Here is a 12,985-nt window from a genome sequence, read left to right as displayed (position 1 = left end):
AGCAACTCCATGACTGCATTACTGAAAGCAATTCTGGGAGTGTCAAGAATAGATTACCAGTAAAATGCCATGCTTGACAAGACCACTCTGGATCTGGCTGGTGCTGGGAGGGTCATTTTGCTATTCAATTCTAATATGTTGCTACTAGCTGGAAGACACCAATGCCTCCTCTGTTTGGGTTTAAATACAGTTTGTAGCTATGGGAAGAGCATGGAAAGTATATGAAGAGAAAACGGGGTGTGGGGATCTACAGGGACACGGTTTACAGGCATCTGTATTATGGGCCTTGGGGAGTCATCTTTTCCTCTCTGGATTTTCAGAACAGAACGATGAGTTCTATGCAGACTACTCAGGGCCTGTGAATTTAAAGCTGCTCTGGTCCAGGCGATCTGCTGTGACATGAAACACAACAAAGCATACATAATCTCATATCAAATATCATTGTATCTTATGGGTAATTATATAAATTGCAGTTTGGCCAGTACATTTAATTCTTTTCTTTTCTTTTCTTCTCTTTTCAAACCCATATTTTTTGTCTATCAGGACATGGGCAAAGATCCAGCAGTGTTAAATAGCTGGGAGGGACAGAAAAGAGGAGACTGATGCACACAGTGTGCAGAAAAGAGAGAAAAGCAAAATCTAGCCAAATGGGATGGTATAAGGAGAACACAACACTCTCAGAGGATGGCAGGAACAGGCAGAAACCATACAGATATATAGATCAGATTTGGAACAGAAATCCACACTGGCAAAGGGCAAATCAAGCCAACTTGAACTTAGGAAACCTCCTATCCATTCCTGGCTGTGCCATGGATTTCCAGTATGAACTGCGGCAGTTCACTCTAACGTGAGCTGTGCCTCAGTCCTTCCAACTGTAACATGGCATAGTAATGTTTCTTTTCTCCCAACCGTTGTATGTCTTGTCTACTTAGTAAGAATGGAATCCTATTTTACTTTACACACCTAAATGGCAGTTATACAGGTGCATAACTGCAATTTTTGGCACTTACACACAGTTGCAGATCCTATTTCACCCTGTGGCAAAATAGAATCTCTGTGCATTTCAGCTGACGGCAAAATGGAGGAGGAGGAGGCACTCTTATCTTCTGTCCCAATAGCCTAGTGGTTAAGGCACTTATTCAAGGATCAGAAGGGTTCTACACCCTCTCTCACTCATAAATGGCTTGAACTTGTGTCCTAGCACAGTGCTCTGGGTGCCAGGCCACAGCTTGGGTATTATCTAGCCCCCCTCCTCCAGCCTTCCTTGTGTAACTGCCCTTTAGGAGTGTAAAACAAAATAGGATTCTTCCCTAAATGTCTGCTAAAGCCTCTCAACACTGCCACTGAAATATTTTATTTTTGTTGTTGCTGTTAAGTGTCCATGTAATAAAAAAATAATAGTTGGCATCATTGGCATAACAGTTCTTATAATCAACTGCACCAACAAGCTGTGCATACTCCTAACTTATGTAATACTGCAACCCTATTTTTTAGCCTTTGCCTTTCCTCAGCTCACCTTCTTCCTGATTGAAACCTTATTATCCTCCACCTTACAAGAATGTCTACACTGCAGGTAAGGATGTGACTGCAGTGCAGTGTAGACTTACCTGTGCTAGCTTTCAATTATCTAGCCTGTGTATCAAGGACACTCTAGGTGTGGCAGTAGAGAGCTCAGTGTAGGCTAATTTACCCTGCGTATCGTCTCATCAGTCAGGGGATGGCTTCTTGAACAAAGTCTGGATACTGTCGGATGCTTGTTCACTTGTAGGTAGGTATTACCATAAGAATCTTAGCAAATGATGAGCCCACACACTCTCTGCTGACTTCTACCAGGCAAACTAGGCCTGGGTACAATATGCAAACCTCCCCCAGTGCACAGAAAGCTGGGTGAGACTTGACCAGTTTTTGCAAGGCTTTTAATTATCCTTCCTGCATTAAGTCTACTACCATGGCTCCAGGGAGACTGTTTATACCAGATCTATATTATTCGCAATACAGACTGAGAGCATCTTAAGTCTAAACCAGAAGTATAGTGAATAATATTTTATAAGCTCTCTGAGGACTCCCTAGGCATATCTGTACCATTTCCATGCCACACATGAGAGTACTGCCATGAAGCAGGCCCTCCTTCTTTCCTTTTCTGCACATGCCAAATCCTAGAAATAAGGTAACCACCTTACAGTGGCATTGACTGTGTCAGTAAGTAAGTATCCCTGAGATAGAGCTGCTAAGATCAGCACTGAAGCATTTGCTCAGGAATCTCAGATTAGGTTTAAAGCTTTGCAGTTGACCTACAACACTTGTTTTATTACCAGTTTCTATGGACTATTGTTTCTTAAAGGATCAGTGAGTGATCTCTGAAAAGATGAGGTTCTTATTGCCTAACTGCTAAACCTAACAGGAGCACATCTTGTTTCTACTTAGGTAAGTGGAAAACTCACTGAAGAATCCAAGAGAGAGACAGAGTAACAACTGTGCAGTGAGTGTCTCATGTAAATGTGGCCAGTGATATGCAAAAATAGACTTAATTGGTTAAAATGAAATGTGGAATGAATCATTTCAGTCAGCATGACTGTTCCTTCATTGTATGTATAAGGTTGTTTGATATTAAGGAAGTAAATGCTATGGAAGTATCATAATGGTAGGTTGCCTGTACTCTCATCTGTATGTCTGCCACACCTGTCAACTGCACTGGAAGCATGTGTGCAATGATCATGAGCAGAGAAAAAACAATCAGGAAAGTGAACAAATAGCCCCAGGTAAGGGTTGCAGCCTAGCATAATAAACTTACTGGTGTTTGAAGCAGCTTGTTTGTTAGCTTTCCTCATGTAGTTCTTTTGCCCATGTCTGATTGCCATCTAGGGATAGCGGGTGTCAAGTCCTGGAACTGTCTATATCTGCAAGCAACTGGGGAGTGAACTTTTCTGGCTATTGTACAAATTTACACAAATCAATGTGTTTACGTCTCTGTCTATGAGTCAACCAAACAAGGAGCGAGAATCTTATTTCGCATTCCAGCCTCTCCTCAAGACAGATCAAAAAGAATCAATTTACTGTAAAAAAAAGATAAATACACCCCATTTACTCATGCATATTTTGTCCTCCCTCTTTGGTGACTCAACAGCTAGTCTACACCTTGGCTTATTGGTTTTGCCAGGGAGCTTTTTAAGCTGAAGATGTTGGCTCATGAGTCAGTGGGTCAATAAGTATTAGAAGTGTGTGCATATGTGCTTATGCCCTTCCTACTGTACAAGTGAGAAGATGGCAGCTTTTCCCCTGGGAAAGAGGAAACCAATCTGAAAAGCTGACATGACCCTCATCCCAAGGGGAATTTGCAGGCTTATCTTTCTGCCCATGCATCTCGTCATTACAATATCCTACGTAACAAAAGTCTAGGGAAGAAGCCAAAGACCTTTTCTTACAGCTCATCGGGTCAACTGTCCCCTAGCTTTGGCAATTACTCAACCTCAAATTTCATGCCTAGTGGGTTAGAAGTGGAAACACTTGACTCACCAAAAACTTAGATCATCTTCAATAAAATCCATCTTCTGGAGATGCTGAACGCACACCTAATCGTTGTGATATTTACCAAAGGTGGCCTGAGTGCAGTGCAGTCCAGGGCGATCACGCTTTTCAGCTCTTTTCTTCCATTTTGGATGTCAGAAAAAACTCTAAAATGTCATGCATGCAACTAGCCAAATTCATTCTCAGGCACAAATCCCTTGGAGGTACTTATGAGTCAGGTGTGAAAGGAGTTAGGCTAACATGAAGACACACCATTGCCTGGCTTTTGCAATGGCACATATGGATAAAGGCAATGCATGAGCTTTACACTAGTTACCTGGATCATGAGCAGCTGTGTTTCAAGCTGTACTGGTGAGTAGGAGGCAGGTGTTTGAACTACACTCTGACTCTTAGAGGGAGTGGTGTCTGTGGCAGTGGCAGCCGGAAGCAGCAGTTGCTGCTGCCTGGAAAGGTGTGGGACAGGACAGGGGATCTCGTCTCTTGTGGGAGGTTTACAGGGGCTCAGCCTCCACATATTTTGAACCCTGGTAGGAAGATAGGGCTCTGTCACCCCACAATGCTGACCTGCCTACAGTAGTGGTGCATCAGACAGCCTGCATTTGAAAGGTATAGATTTGGTGCAATTCACAAACTCACTGGAAAAATTAGCTGATCTAACAGTCCATTCTGGCCTTAAATTCCATAAATCTACAGCATACTTTAGGAGCTTCACATGTTTCTTATGACAAAGTAAAATACAGTACCATTGTTGTGGTTGTAATGGTGCAGGGAATACACAAGAAGCAGGATTTATTTTGTTTTCTCTTTACCAGACTAACTGTACACCTGGGAGAGATGAGACAAACTTTTAGGCACAAAATGCCCTTCCACAAGGGTGCACTTCCCGAGGAAGTGCATGTTGGGCCTTTAAGCTTGCGTAACATCTTTCCAAATTATAAACTTGAGCCAATAAATGACATTGGCAAAGAAATTCTGCTTCTAGAGTAAAATAGAGTTTGTTTTCCATCATTCTCAGTCACTGTGACGCTCTTATGAAAGTTATTTTCTGACATTCCGTTAGTTGCAAAATCGTTTGAAAGTTTGAAAGAAAACTCCTGTCTCTACATAATGTTACTCTTATTCATTTCAAAGAGAATGATTTGACATTATTATTATTATTTTGTATTTGTTTCTTCGTTTCCTTACTGGCATTAACAGTGATGCCATGCAAGCTCTAAAAACACTGTTAATTAATTGTAATTGTCTATAGAAAGGAATCTGAGTCCCCAGTTTCATATCCCGATCCAAAGTTTCCCTAGAGTGCAGGCTGTTCAGATTCAGAGTTTTGGTTCAGGCTTATCTTAAACTGTAGAGCCAAAAGAGAGAACAGAAGTGTTGTTTTGCAAATGGGTAGACCATAAAGAAATAGCCATTTTTGAGCCACTTCTTTGTTACATGAATCCTGTCAAAGGTAAACCTTGTCAGCAGTTCCTACTTGGCTTCATAAAATGTTTGTACTGAAATTAATATTATTCAGAAATGACCCTTTAGGGGATTGTACCCTGTAGGCACTTTGGACACTCATGTGATTTGAATTATAACTGAATATTCATTAGGTTTATGAAAACCTTTGGGAGACCTTAAAAGATTTGATATGCTAAGGTATTACATTTTAAATCAGAACGGTTTGATGCTTGCCAATCAGACTTGCCAACCATTGTGATCCCATTTTATTAAGATATATATTTTGTTTAGGGTGCTATAATATATAATATTACTAAATAACATTAATTTGTTTTTAAACATGAATCTTGTCCCAGGTTGGTAGTGGTAGAGAATGATCTCTGTCTTCTCTCCACAGAAAAGATATAGTGCAAACAGCAGTAGTTCAAACTTCTTCATGCTGCCAGTGTACCAGTGTACTTCAGTTCTAGTTCAGAGCGAGGTTAGTCTGACCACCTAGGCATTTACATTGTTTTTATCACTGTAACATTGAGTATCTTTGCCATATTAGTTTAGAAATGCCAATATCAATCTATCTGTTTTTAAACTCAACTACCTTATAAAATTACTGGGGTGTTCTGGGAGGAGTATTAAGGCAATATAAAAGTACTTCCCTCTGACTCTGCTAGTGAAGAGAGGGAAAGATATACTAGAAGAGACTGCAGTGAATATTATAGTCCTATGATTCCTGGAACTGAGCTCTAGCTGTAGAACAGGGATGTCCAAGTCTAGGAGGCAACAGGAAAAGTCAATGAGATGGATCATGCCAGAACCAGAATGAACATGATTAGTTATGAAGGGCTAAATCCTATTTCACTTGTCATGCCTAAATGCTACATACATGGCCACATAACTGCCATTTTTTGGTATTTATAAATGGTTTGAGATTCTATTTCCCCCTGTGACAAAGTAGAATCGTTCTGCATGAAATAAAATGAAAGAGGCTTCCACCTTTCCACCTAAGAGCCTGGTGGATAGTGCACCTGCCCAGAGAGCCAGAGATGGATTCTGGGTCCCCCTTATCCAGAAAGGGCTTGAAACTGCGTATCCTGCTTCCCAGTAAAGTGCTCTAGCTACCAAGCCATGGGCACCTGTCTCGCCCTCCTCTTCAAGCTGGCCCACTCTATCTCACATTGAATACTCAATGCATGAACAGCACTGGGACAGTTTCTGAGCCACAGTTCTCTGGCTTGTAATTCTCCTCTGGGCCCCACATATTTCCCTTGCTTGTCTGCTTTGAGGTCCAACTTCAAAAAAAAGGCTGGAAAGAGGCTTGGGTGATGCCTAAGCTGCAGTCTGGTGGCTAGAGAACTGGGCTGGAAAATAGAAGGTGGAGGTTCAACCCCGCCCTGGGTGATTGAGCAACTGCCCTAATCTCTAAGCTATTGGGTAAAAGATGGGAAGACCTTCTTTCCCCTCAAGCTGGTAGTTATGACTTTTCTGCAACAAAACTCTTCCCCTGCCTTACGCAAGTACCTGCTTGATCCTGACTTTCCCAAACCATACCAGCTGGAGCACCACCCTACTGAGCCTACTCAGTAGGCCCAAATAGGACCTATGCACACAGAGTTGAATTGCAAGCTGCTTGAAGATGTCAGAAATGGCAGTAATGTGGCTGTGCATGTGCCACGCAGGCATATAAAGTGAAACAGAATTTAGTCCCAAATGCCTGCTCATTGGAACAGAATTGGGACAGCATTAGGGAATTCAACTCTGCCACCTGCCATTCTGAGAAGACAGTTGTGCATATCCTGTTCATGAAGTTGAGAAAATACTTGTATTGGAAGTAACACGTGGGTGAAATGGAACCTCCTCAGGGTGCTAGTTGGATGCATCCTCACCTGGGATGCCAGTCGTGCAGCAGCCTAAGTGAAAGTTGTAAGCCAAATTTTGCCCTCAGCTTCACCCATGCAATTGGAGTGAATGTAGATGGGACTGCACAAATGTAAATAGAAGCAAAATGTAATCCTCTATATTATGTAACTTCCTTGGTTTATGACAATTTTCTATGCAAACAGATACTCTGATCCTGCAAGCCTTTATACTGGGTTTTAAGAGTGTTTGTGGATGCAGATATTCCTGTGCTATAACATAGAGGCTTATCAAAGAGGTGCAGTGTCCTGTGCCAGACACAGATTCTGCTATTTAGTGCTGAAACCTTTCGGAGGACAGGGCAATTCCCTCATGTTGAATTATTTGAGCAATACTACAATGTGCTTCTTCTTGGCCCTAGCTGATATCTGGCCATTGCTAAACCTTACAGTTTGTCTCTGATGAAATCAATGAGAGTTTCTAAAGCCAAAATGAAGAGGAACAGATTAATTTTATTTAATCACTAGAACACATAATATAAATTAATTCAGACCCATTGTGTTTAGAGCAATGAATTTCTTTTGCATGTTAACAGAACTGGAAAAATGTTCAGCATTATAAGGAGGAGGATTCGTAACAACCGTTAATAAGCATTTTCTGTCCTTATTTTCTTCTCTGGTGTTTCATCCTGAGTTGGTTTTTGAGTTGGGCTAGGTTGTTGTTGGGGTGCACTCCACTCCAGGTAGAAATGAAGCTGTGTCAGCAACTGCTGTCTAGGCAGTGTTGCTGACTGTTGCATTTTGGAGAGTCCTTTCACCCTACCTGGGACTGGTTTATATCTTCAATTTGCAACATCTGAAATATGAAGTTATCCACACAATTTTAGAGGAAACCTCCCTGACACCTAGCAAAGTCCTATTCCTTTCCTTGCTTCAGTAAAGAAGCAAAGAGCATGATAGCTCTTTACCAAAGCCCTGCTTCCCACAACTGACCTTAAAGGGAAAGAGTTGGGATACCTCAGGGAAATAAGGTAGGGCTTGTATTGTTCAAGGATAGACAGCATAAGCCCCAGAAGCATTTTTAAAGAAGAATCCCTGATAGTTACCAATCCTAAGACTCTTACTCAGTCTTTGCTCAGTCCTCACATAGGCAAAACTTTCTTTGTAGTCAGTGGGAGTTTGCCTTAGTAAGGACAGTGAAAACTGAATAAGGATGTCATGCTTTGGCCCAGAAAGAGGAGGGCAGAGATTAGCCATGGACAAACTAAAGAGAAGGCAAACCTCCAAACCAGAATGCCAAGCCTGGTTTTGTTTTAGCCTTAACTGCGCTTTTTTGTTTGTGTAAAAACCTTTTTGTTGGAAATCAGTTTAACTTTAAGCTTCCTGAGAATAAAAGCCTGTGAGAAAGCTCTTCTCCTGCAAGGATCAGTTGTGAGACTACAGTTAGAGACTCTAGCTCTTATGGGCCCATATTTCTATGGATACTGCCCTCCATCTGGTCCTTGATAACAAAACCATCTGCATTTAGTACAATTCCTCCACAGTGCTGCAGAATGAACCTGCCTCAGACTGAACCAGGATTCAGGGCCAGATCCTGGGAGGGGTTGACAAGCTGCAGTCGATGCAGAAATCAACTGAAATTATGGGCACTTTGTACCTTGCAGGACCAGCCCCTCATCTGGCAATAAATTCTGTCTTGGAATCAATTCTAGCTGACAGCTCCTGCTGACAAACTCGAAGAGTTTGTCTATATTTCTCCTATTCCCTGCATAATTTGATTGTAGTACTGGTGACAATTCTTGACTCATGATTTTGCTCCTGAACACCCCCCCAAAAAAACCCAACCAACCTTATATCTGATGTTTCACCACACAAATTAAGCTTATACTGTTCATCTACACACCCACAAGCACATTACGAACATATTACCCCAAAACCTTAATTTACAGATGGGGAAACGGAGGCAGAGACAGAGGGCCTGATATTAAATGGTTATGGGCACCCACAAATACCATTAAAGGTAAATAAAATGTGCCTCTAATAATCAGGCTGTCAACAAGTGATATCCTCTGACAAACAGGATGAACATGTTAAAGTGCTTCTTATGGAAAATGTGGGCACCTACTCCATAAATGGAAAATCAAAGAGAGTCTAGATTGCGATTGTGGTGCAATTTTTCAGACAACACATTTTGAACGATTCCCCAGTTAGATCATTTAATGGTGATCTAAAATCAATCCATGCAGCTACCCCTGAAGCAGTTGAATGGTTATCAAATTTAGATATTAATCTATGAATGTTGTAACCTTAAAATGTCATACAAAAGAAAAAGAGGTGCTTCTTATCACCTCTGACCAAGTACTTTCTTCTGGCTAGAGATTTACACATCCACATTTACACATCCACGTCCACTGGTTAACCGCTTAATAGGTTTTTCCACTAGGACATAATGAGCTGAACACAGATTATAACAGTGTCTGACCCTAACCAAATGAATGTGTGTGTAACAAGTCCATCAAAACTCCTCCATGATGAGTACCAGGTCTACCTCCTTCTCATTCCTTTGTAGTTTGTTTCATGTGTACAAAAGTAGCTTCTCTCTGAGCTTGACTGAAATACCATATCACCAGTTAAAGATAAGAAAATACAAAATGAAGGGCAAGAAAATGCAACAAGGTCTGGTTACAAGGTCTTTGCATGAAATCCTGTGAACAATTACTCTGCTGTCCACTCTCTTTGTGTCATGTGAAAGGAAGTACTATTGAATCATACAGTCATAGAACCATAGAAAACTAGGGTTGGAAGGGACCTCAGGAAGTCATCTAGTCCAATCCCCTTCTCAAAGCAGGACCATCCTGCTACATATTTACTGGTCCTGTGTTACACCAGCTGATGATCCTGCCCCCATCTTCAATTCCAAGGAAAGCCTGTTCTACTTCTCTTACTGGGAAAGGAAATAGATACAACTACAGAGTGAGGGGTACCCTATAAATCACAGATTCATAGATTCATAGATGTTAGGGTTGGAAGGGACCTCAGCAGATCATTGAGTCTGACCCCCTGCCCAGGGCAGGAAAGAGCACTGGGGTCAGACGACCCCAGCTAGGTGCCTGTACAGTCTCCTCCTGAAGACCCCCATGGTGGGGGAGAGCACCTCCTCCCTTGGAAGCCCATTCCAGATTCTGGCAACCCTTACTGTGAAGAAGTTCTTTCTAATGTCCAGCCTAAATCTGCTCTGTCAATTTGTGGCCATTGTTCCTAGATACTCCAAGTTACTCCAAGGGGTGCCCTAGTAAATAGAGCATCTCCTATTCCTTGCTGCCCTCCCCTGATGAATTTATAGGCAGCCACAAGATCACCTCTCAGCCTTCTCTTGCGAAGGCTGAAAAGATCCAGGTCCCTCAGTATCTCTTTGCAGGGCCTTGCCTGCAGGCCCCATACCATATGAGTGGCCTCTTCTGAACCCTCTCAAGATTCTCCACATCCCTCTTGAAGTGCGGTGCCCAGAACGGGACGCAGTACTCCAACTGCGGCCTGACCAGCGCCTCATAGAGGGGGAGCATCACCTCCCTGCACCTGTTCATCATGCATCTGCTAATGCATGATAAAGTGAGGTTAGCTTTGTTGGTCACTTTGTCACATTGATGGTTCATGTTCATCTTGGAGTCAACTATGACTCCAAGATCCCTTTCTGCTGCTGTGCTTTATGTAGCAAATAAAGCCAGTTCCTGTGTATTTTGTTCTCACAGTCTCATGACCTTACAACGTCAAACAAAAATCTGGAATGCCATGTCATGAGCGCTAGTATGATACACAAGAATTATATGCTGGACAGGCTGTTCCACTGCTAAATTGTCCTAATTTTCAACCTTTCCTTTGCTCATCACTGCTGCTGCTCCCTATTGCCTACAGAGAAAGTTTTGCATGTATCAGGTCTTCTAGAAATAATCACAATCATCTGCATTTAAATCGACAAGTGGATAAATAATTAAATGTGTTATAGTTTCAAAGCAGGTTGGGCAGGTAGCTTAGTGATTCCTTATTGCCAAGCAGGAGCTTGTGGATCATTGCCTATGTCAGCACAGGCTATCAAGGGGGTCCTGCAGCCTGTACATCAGAACTTCCTGGTGGCTACACCTCTCTTTCCAGTCTCAACTTCTCACTCTATTACCAAAAAGGACTAAGAGAAAATGCATTATGCTGCTCAACTACATCCGCTCAAACAGACTGAGGAGAAGTATTATTGTAGTGAATGCTAAATACTTGTGTAAGATGATAGGAAAAGGGCCAGCTTCTCAACTGGTATAATCTGATATAACTCCACTGAAATCAGTTGAACCATGATAATATACCTTGTCTGGAAATCTATCCAGTATCTTTGTTCTAATAGGTTTGCCCTCTGAACATTTTCCCAGAAACTATGGATAAAATAACTAAGGTCAAGTTCCAGATTTATCTGGAAAGATAGATGCTCATTGGAAGGATTTTTGCTTTGTTATTTGACAATAGCTTACTAGTTTCTCCTACCCCTGAGCCAAAATTTCTCTTTGCCTGAGAGAAGTAGTGACTAGCAGCCTGGTCTCCCATCCAGCTGCAGAGTGCAGACCAGACATGTGAAGGGTGCTGCGGGAAACAAGGCCATCTCCCAGAACAGAGTCTGCCTAGTGTAGTGAGAGCCTTCACATGTATCTTGTGCCAAATCCTGTATTTGAAAACACAATCTGTTTCCTTTTTCACACTGGGATCACAGCTGTTATTATTAAACATTCTCCAGGCATACAAAAATATAGGGTCAAAATCCGAAAGGCGCTGAGCAAGTGCCATTGACATCAGAGAGACGTGCAAGTGCAGAGTACAGTTCAAATCCTCTCAGAGGAAGTCACCACCATAGGTTTCAATGGGAACCAATTACAGAGGTCATTTTCAAAAGGCTTTCTCATCCCACTGCTATCTTTATTTATCCAATAGTGTTTTCCATATCCCAGGCAACTGTGAGGGTATGTTGTTCATGTTAAAGGAAGTTATAAAAAGTGTTTTATACCAGTTCTTGCTGAATTAATCTCCAACGCTAAAAATAATGCAATGATTAAGAAAAAATTATGAAGCCAACAGGCAGTTCTTATCTATGGATGCTACTAAATCTGTTAAAAGTATGGGCAAAGCTCCCTGGTTATTTTCACCAGTGCTGTCAGAGGTCAGTAAATATCTAAGTTTAGGAGCCATTTTAATGCTGTATTCTTCCAGCTATCCCCTCTTGTCATAAAGGACTTAGGGTGGAAGCCAACAGGCTTGGGCCAGACTAGGGTTCAGCAATGTTTTTGGGCAGAATGTCAAAAACACCCCAGCCCCAATTTGTAAGATGTTGGCATGCCAGGGGCAGATGGCGGGCGAGCCATGAGGGGTCTGACCCTTGTTTGTGGCAGCGCAGCCCCAGCCCCTTCCTGGCCATCTGCCGGGAGGTACATGTGCACCCACTGCCAGCAACGAGCAGGGCTGGGGCTCCGCAGACCTCAGTGCAGTGGTTTGCAGCCTCCCAGCTTTCTTCCACAGCTGCCATCTGCCACAGAGCCTGGGCTGCTCACAGCAGGTGGTGGGCAGGCTGCAAGCCACTACACTGAGGTCTGTGGAGCCCTGGCTCTGCTTGTCGCTGGCAGCAGGTGCACACATGCCTCTGGGCACACAGTGAGGAAGCTGGGAGGGGCCCGATCCCTGTTGCGGTAGCACAGCTTGCATCCCTTCCCCACCATCTGCCCTGAGGCATGCATACCAAGCAAAATGCCTCCGTGTGCCATGCTCTGGCATGTGCGCCAGGAGTTGTCGACTCCTAGATTACACTGATGCTGGTTGGTGCAGCACTGTTGTTCAGGGGGTGCAGAGCAGATGATGCTTGAAGAAATAACAGGTTTGAGGAGACAGCGACACTCAAAACTTTTATGCAACTACAGCCTGGCACTTTGTATGCCCTTTGGAATGGCAAACAAGCAACTGAGTCCCTGTGCATACTAACCTGGGAACCAAGCCACCTGGATTGCAATAACAGATCTCCAAGCCATTTCCTTCCTCCCCATTCCCTTCCTGGAGTTTATCATCTCCTCACTTCTTTGCCAGTTCCAGCCTTTAAAACCTCATTCTGAAAAGAGGGTCACCGGGGTGAACTGTTATGCTTG

At 42.8% G+C, this 12,985-nt stretch overlaps 1 protein-coding gene across 3 annotated transcripts in view; it reads right to left on the bottom strand.

Annotated features, from left to right (window-relative positions):
- The window catches only part of NTN1 (netrin 1), a 255,273-nt gene that overhangs the window by 213,356 nt on the left and 28,932 nt on the right, over window positions 1-12,985 (bottom strand). The gene's annotated exons all lie outside the window — the stretch shown is intronic.

This window comes from Gavialis gangeticus, unplaced genomic scaffold (assembly GCF_001723915.1).
Source record: "Gavialis gangeticus isolate Ggan-Ray unplaced genomic scaffold, GavGan_comp1, whole genome shotgun sequence".
Lineage (NCBI taxonomy): Eukaryota > Metazoa > Chordata > Crocodylia > Gavialidae > Gavialis > Gavialis gangeticus.
Note: the sequence above shows the minus strand (reverse complement) of the source record. Positions and strands in the feature narration are given on the sequence as shown.